The following is a 7701-nucleotide window of genomic DNA, read 5'->3' as shown; positions in this document are numbered from 1 at the left end:
TAAACTTTCCTTTTAAGCTTTTATTACCCTACTAATATCTTAAAATAAGTATAAATATTATTACATTTCTAGTGCAAAGTGAGAAAGCAAAAATGAAAAAAATACTTCAAGGGACAACAAGTTTGGCAGGTGCTCTACAAGGAGGGTGCAGGGCGGAGGACAGTACCAAGTTAAACTGTTGAAGGACAGAGACGTCCACAGTGGCAGTGGTAGAGCAACCATACGTGTTAGTGTGGAAACACAAAGAAAACTGGAAAGCATTACACCCTGTATATGTACTGAATACTGAAGGACAAGCAACAGGCAGGGGCACCAGTGTAGAAGGTAGAGGGTGATGGCCTGGCTAGAAGTGCATAATGTTCCACATGAAGGCTAGATGGTAGGAAATTCTGAAGGTACCAAGGAAGCCCTGATAAGAAGAGTCAATTAGAGTTTGTCTGTGGAGTCAAAAGGGACAGGGCCTAAAATTAAACCTGCAGTCACCTCATACAAATTAAAGGTTCCTGCTTGCCATAGTTCCTTGCTGTGATATTAGTTAGCTGAAAATAATTTTTAAGAACATCTTATGTATCACTCAGTGTCCATTACTGGCAAAAATAGCTCAGAGTAACACTCTAACCGTCTCTCTAGTTGTTCTTTTTGAGATGGCAGAGTTGAACTCTGCTTATCTAAAAAAAGATTTGTCAGTCAGCTGCAGATTCAGCAACTTTGCTTGTGACTTGACTTTTCTGTGTACACCTGTGACACTGGTTACACTGGTTTTGCAAGAAAATGTAGCAAATGTGGTTGGAAGACAGCCTTTTGCGAGCAGTTCACAAACTGGGGGCTAGGTGCTTAAGTGGTCAGGAAAGGAAGCATATCCTTTGATAAGCCTCATGAGGATTCAAGAAAGTAGGGCAGAAACTTTAACAACAAATCAATAAACTGAAGTCTCTCACAGGCTTTGGATTTTGTTTTAGGTTCATAATGCTAAAGAGTGTAACAATGGATAGAGAAAGTTACAGCAGTTGCTTGATATGGTGATAATGATAGCTTTCACATTCAGGAGAATGTCGTTGTCCTGCTAGTGAGAATTAACTCAGTAACCCGAAGATCAGAGTGGGCCAGGGGAGGAATCAAAAAGCCTAAATTGAAGTAGGGGGTCAAACCAGAAAGACTGATCAGTCACCAAAGCCAAATCTCTAAACAAGCCAGTAGTTTAAAGAAGTATCACTAAATTCAGGACTATAAACCACACCAAAATCGCACAACTTTTACTGCTGACATCTACAATCCACCTGGCATCATCCTGTAATGCTCCGAGTATTGTGCAGCAATAGTCTCAATAACAAAACCATAATGATGATATTTCAAAAATCAAAGCATAAATTAACAAAATGATGTTATTCTAGAAGTAATCATATTGAGAATTTGTGATAATCAAAACTTTTAAAACGTTTAAATAACCAAACAAAAATATTTGAAGCAGAATATATGCAATGATTGATGACATGAGTATTCATTTTTTCACCAATCCTGTCACTTCGTGATAATTTAACAAATTATTCTAGCATTTTTTTTACACTTTATTTTATCATAAAATAAACTGTTCCAACCAACTTCTGTTTTTAATTGGACTCCTGGGCTAATTCAGTGATGTGTTATTTCCCAAGTTCTGTATGTTTTGAGACCAATATAGAAATTAGAAAACTAAGTTTGGTTAAAATATATATACAGTATATATATATATATATATATATATATATATATATATATATATATATATATATATATATATATATATATATATACAGTGCATCCGGAAAGTATTCACAGCGCATCACTTTTTCCACATTTTGTTATGTTACAGCCTTATTCCAAAATGGATTAAATTCATTTTTTTTCTCAGAATTCTACACACAACACCCCATAATGACAACATGAAAAAAGTTTACTTGAGATTTTTGCAAATTTATTAAAAATAAAAAAAATTGAGAAAGCACATGTACATAAGTATTCACAGCCTTTGCCATGAAGCTCAAAATTGAGCTCAGGTGCATCCTGTTTCCCCTGATCATCCTTGAGATGTTTCTGCAGCTTAATTGGAGTCCACCTGTGGTAAATTCAGTTGATTGGACCTGATTTGGAAAGGCACACACCTGTCTATATAAGGTCCCACAGTTGACAGTTCATGTCAGAGCACAAACCAAGCATGAAGTCAAAGGAATTGTCTGTAGACCTCCGAGACAGGATTGTCTTGAGGCACAAATCTGGGAAAGGTTACAGAAAAATTTCTGCTGCTTTGAAGGTCCCAATGAGCACAGTGGCCTCCATCATCCGTAAGTGGAAGAAGTTCGAAACCACCAGGACTCTTCCTAGAGCTGGCAGGCCATCTAAACTGTGGAGAGAGGAGAACCTTCCATAAGGACAACCATCTCTGCAGCAATCCACCAATCAGGCCTGTATGGTAGAGTGGCCAGACGGAAGCCACTCCTTAGTAAAAGGCACATGGCAGCCCGCCTAGAGTTTGCCAAAAGGCACCTGAAGGACTCTCAGACCATGAGAGAGAAAATTCTCTGGTCTGATGAAACAAAGATTGAACTCTTTGGTGTGAATGGCAGGCGTCACGTTTGGAGGAAACCAGGCACCGCTCATCACCAGGCCAATACCATCCCTACAGTGAAGCATGGTGGTGGCAGCATCATGCTGTAGGGATGTTTTTCAGCGGCAGGAACTGGGAGATTAGTCAAGATAAAGGGAAAGATGACTGCAGCAATGTACAGAGACATCCTGGATGAAAACCTGCTCCAGAGCACTCTTGACCTCAGACTGGGGCGACGATTCATCTTTCAGCACGACAATGACCCTAAGCACACAGCCAAGATATCAAAGGAGTGGCTTCAGGACAACTCTGTGAATGTCCTTGAGTGGCCCAGCCAGAGCCCAGACTTGAATCCGATTGAACATCTCTGGAGAGATCTTAAAATGGCTGTGCACCAATGCTTCCCATCCAGCCTGATGGAGCTTGAGAGGTGCTGCAAAGAGGAATGGGCAAAACTGGCCAAGGATAGGTGTGCCAAGCTTGTGGCATCACATTCAAAAAGACTTGAGGCTGTAATTGCTGCCAAAGGTGCATTGACAAAGTATTGAGCAAAGGCTGTGAATACTTATGTACATGTGATTTCTCAGTTTTTTATTTTTAATAAATTTGCAAAAACCTCAAGTAAACTTTTTTCACGTTGTCATTATGGGGTGTTGTGTGTAGAATTCTGAGGAAAAAATGAATTTAATCCATTTTGGAATAAGGCTGTAACATAACAAAATGTGGAAAAAGTGATGCGCTGTGAATACTTTCCAGATGCACTGTATATCTATTAAAATGTACCAAGCAATACATAATGTATTTTTTTTTCTTTTTAACAATATTTTCATTTTGATTTTCATTCTGCCTTTCTAGGTACTCTAATTGTTTAATTAATCCATTGTTTACTAATAAGTGGGTCTGACGCTAAAGTAGTTACAGCCTTTGATTATTTAGTGTTGTTTGCCAGCATGTCTGCTCTGCTCATTTTTAATTGTCATTAATAAGATACAACAAAGGGGAAAAAATGCACAGAGAAAGGGCAAAGTATAACGAAATCAACAAAAAAAGAGTCAAGCATTTAAATCTATAGCAAAAACCGAAGTACTTCTAAATGTCTTATAATATAAAAATCATGCTGCTGTGCTTTCTGAATGTAGAATAAGAGAAAAATAATACCAGCTAATTAAATGAGATCAGTGCTATCAGGTGTTGTCACTGATTATGAATCTGTTTGGAACAAAAACCTGCAGCCACAGTGGGTCCCCAAAACTGAGTTTGGGAAGCACTGTGATAGTGAAATCTCCACATTGCCCTTTTGAGGCTGTAGATTATCCCTAGTATCACTGTTTCAAGCACCATTTTGCTGTTACACAGCCATATCTTATATGGCAATGTTGTGTGCATCTGAGAGGCTACCAGCAACATGATGCATGGCACTACTGAGCAGTTTGTAATTAAGATGTTGGTATAGTAAGCTAGATGTCTAAACATATACAAAATGTTATATTCTTTTGGTTAGTGGTTTAAATAAAGAAAAATCTTTAGATTGCCAGGACATACAACTCTCATTTTTCATTTAACTGTTTGCCTCTTGATATTGGAACTGACACCACATTTTTGTTTCCACCAAATATGACCATTGCTTGTTTTTAGATTATTCTTTTGACTTTCTCCTTTTGTTCTCCTACATTTCTCAGTCGTCTTTTCTTTTTGAGCAGTAGACTTATTAAAAGACAGCGTTGCTGTTTATTGTTGTTTAGTAAACAAGCCCATTGTTGAGATGAACTTCTATTCAGTGTGCACCTCAGTCCATCCATTTTTGTGCTTGCTGCAATATGCTCAAATACAAATTCAGAAAACAAGAATTGTTAGGAAGTCTACTTTCATGTTAGTTCGCTATACCATCAAAACTAAAGAGTTATTGCGCTGCTGTCTGACAGGATGCATTAAAGCAAATTTGTTTGTGGCATGCAATTACCTTCAAGCCATATGATGAGTTAACTGTTTTAACATTGCACACGTAACAGCTAAGTGCAACTGTTCTCAGTGATGCTATTCAGAAATGCAAAATGGCATGGCATTTATTAGCAGATTGTGTTATTTGTGTATAATGTGATTTTGTATTCTTCAGATATGCATACCCTAACTGGTATTATTTTCTATAATTAATTTATTGCAAATAGCAGTGAGAAATTTCAGTTTTCAACCAACAGTGAAGCACTAAAGGGGGCCCATGATTACCACATGGTGTTTTGCGCACTCCATTTCCTCACCTCATATTCATCACTCTGTACTTATTTGCACTTTCTTTTAATTTGTCTTACCTTATGTGCTAAAGGAGTGTTGTTTTGTTGAATAAGTGCATGGATTCTTACTCTTTACTATGTAATTTAGAAGAGATGTATAGTCTGTAAGAGATGCTCAAGTCATCCCCAAACAAACATAAATTATGAAAAAGGACAGATTTTTAAATCAAAAAAGGTTTATTGTTAATAACGAATAGCAGAACAGGGAGAACATACAATGAAAAAGGGGAAAATATAACAGTGTATATAACTGTGTAACAGTGATGTATGGTCCTTTACTGCAAAATGAGATGACTGTTCTACTTACCCATAACCACTTTCTGCTCACCCTCCTCTACTTACCACACCAAACACCTTCTCCACACCCTGGCCTCTCTTCCTCCTGCCAGATGAGCCCTTGCCTAGTGCTAACTTTCCAACTCCAAGATCACTTTTGCAGTAACGGAAAGATTCCTTTACATCCGCACCAGGAACTATATCTGGGTACTCCCTGGGAATTATTTCTGGTGTTCCAGTTGTCTTACAGATAGGAGCATATGACACCCAGACAGGTTGTCTACCCCAAATGTACTGTCCTCTAGTGACTTCACAGATTCCTGATATATGAAGAGCAATTTGCTACCGACTCCTATCACTGAGTTAACAGCCTTGTAAGATTTTAAGTTCATCTAGTAATGCTCTGTGGTGATGATTATAAAGAGTGTGACCACTGGACTCCTTTTACACATGATAAACTCATTCTTGGTTGAGCTTGCGAATCAGCACAGGATCCATGAGCAGCAGATGGCATACAGTACAATGATCTACAGTACAGGAGATTCTACTGACAAACTGACAGGAAAGAAGTAACAAATGTAAGCCACTTCAGTCTAGAACTGAGCAATGCGTGGAACTGAATTTCTAGCAGTGACTTCAAAGATCTACCATCCAGGGCTTGAATCGCATCACCAATCACTGTCTCTGTGGCTTTCCCTTCACATCCCAAAAGACATGCATGTCAGCTTAATTGGTGATTGTAAATTAGACCCAACTGATTGTTGTTGTGTGTCCCTTGGAATGAACTGGTGGCGTGTCCAAGGATGATTCCTGCCTTGCAAGTTGTGCTTTCAGGATAAGCACTACTCCCCATCAACCCTGAGCTGGACTAGGATATCATGATGCTTTAATAAAGAGTACTGTGGCTGTTGTGGGCTAACCTTTTCTCTTTTGGACAGACGCTATAAAGTTTAACCAAATACATGGTTGGCATCTTTACATCAAGTGTGAGTCTTTCATCTTCATGGTGCACAGATATGGGCTAAGCAGTACATTTTGTAGTTCCACCATTAGCTTTTTGATGAGACTGACTCAGAGCCTTTGCATTGCATTAATGTGCCTGCCAATTCAGAGAATGTATAAATGTGAAAAATATATGTGCTTCCCTTAGAGATTATTTTCTTTTGCTACAATATAGAAATGGGGAAATAAGATGGCCAGTGGTTACAGGTGCCTCAAACCTCAAAGAACCAGGATTCAGTTCCTGCCCCAATCGTTACCTCTGTGGATATTATTCCCCAAGCCCATGTCATTTTGTCCAGATACCTTGGTTTTTTAATACATCTCAAAGACATGCAGGTTAGGTTAAGGGTAGGTGTTTCTGTCTTAAAGAACTATAACAGGCAGGGGCTCTCTAGTTCTTCATGACCCTGTAATGGGTTAACTTTAATAAATGGACAGACAATATGTATTGACGGTCTTTGTGCATTTGATAATCACAATTAGAAATTCTATAGTATCAAAGTGGAAACACAGGTCTACAATAACTTCAAAATTTATTCTGGATAAAAAATAAAAATGGAACCCAAAAAGCATTCACCTCTTTTCCCATGATGCCCCTGAATGGGCTCTAATACAATAGGCCACTTTAAGAAACAATTTGCTGAACAGAGTCCTAAGGAGTTAAAACAGGTAAATAGTGCAGTCCACAGAACCTGAATGATTTTCAAAAGAAATTACCCACAAGTCGGAGCGAGATTAAATGGGCTCAGTGATGGTTGAATAGACAACAAATCTGTGAGGAGCTGAATGTCTTCCTTCAAGATTATCTGGATGAGAACATGTTATAGTGGCAAATTAAAAACTATTGTACAACAAATGCACACCATATAATGACTACAAGTTATCAAAAGGCAATTAAGAGGCTCTATGACCAAGACCATGTTCCAATATTTTGATTAATTTGATACTGACCCCTTTAGCCTTAAAGCTAAACTCTTAAGTATAACAATATGTATATCAAATTGTCCATCCATCCCATTTTTACCTTACTAATTCATTTCAGGTTGGCAGGGGTGGGAGCCTATTCTGGAAATACCAAACACAATATCAAAATTGGGTGGCACGGTGGAGCAGTGGGTAAAGCTGCTGCCTCGCAGTTAGGAGACCCGGGTTTGCTTCCTGGGTCCTCCCTGCGTGGAGGTTGCATGTTCTCCCCGTGTCTGCGTGGGTTTCCTCCGGGTACCTCCCACAGTCCAAAGACATGCAGGTTAGGTGCATTGGTGATCCTAAATTGTCCCTAGTGTGTGCTTGGTGAGTGTGTGTGTGTGTGTGTGCACGCCCTGCGGTGGGCTGGCACCCTGCCGGGGTTTGTTTCCTGCCTTGCGGCCTATGTTGGCAGGGATTGGTTCCAGCAGACCCCCGTGACCCTGTAGTTAGGGTATAGTGGGTTGGATAATGGATGGATGGATGGATGGAATATCAAAAGTATGTACTGTATATAGCACATTTAAAGACAGCAATAGCTGGTGCTGTACAACCAAGAACAATACAGTATAAAAGACAATGAGCAATAAG

This window comes from Erpetoichthys calabaricus, chromosome 9, assembly GCF_900747795.2.
Source record: "Erpetoichthys calabaricus chromosome 9, fErpCal1.3, whole genome shotgun sequence".
Classification (NCBI taxonomy): domain Eukaryota; kingdom Metazoa; phylum Chordata; class Cladistia; order Polypteriformes; family Polypteridae; genus Erpetoichthys; species Erpetoichthys calabaricus.
This window is presented reverse-complemented; position numbering follows the sequence as displayed.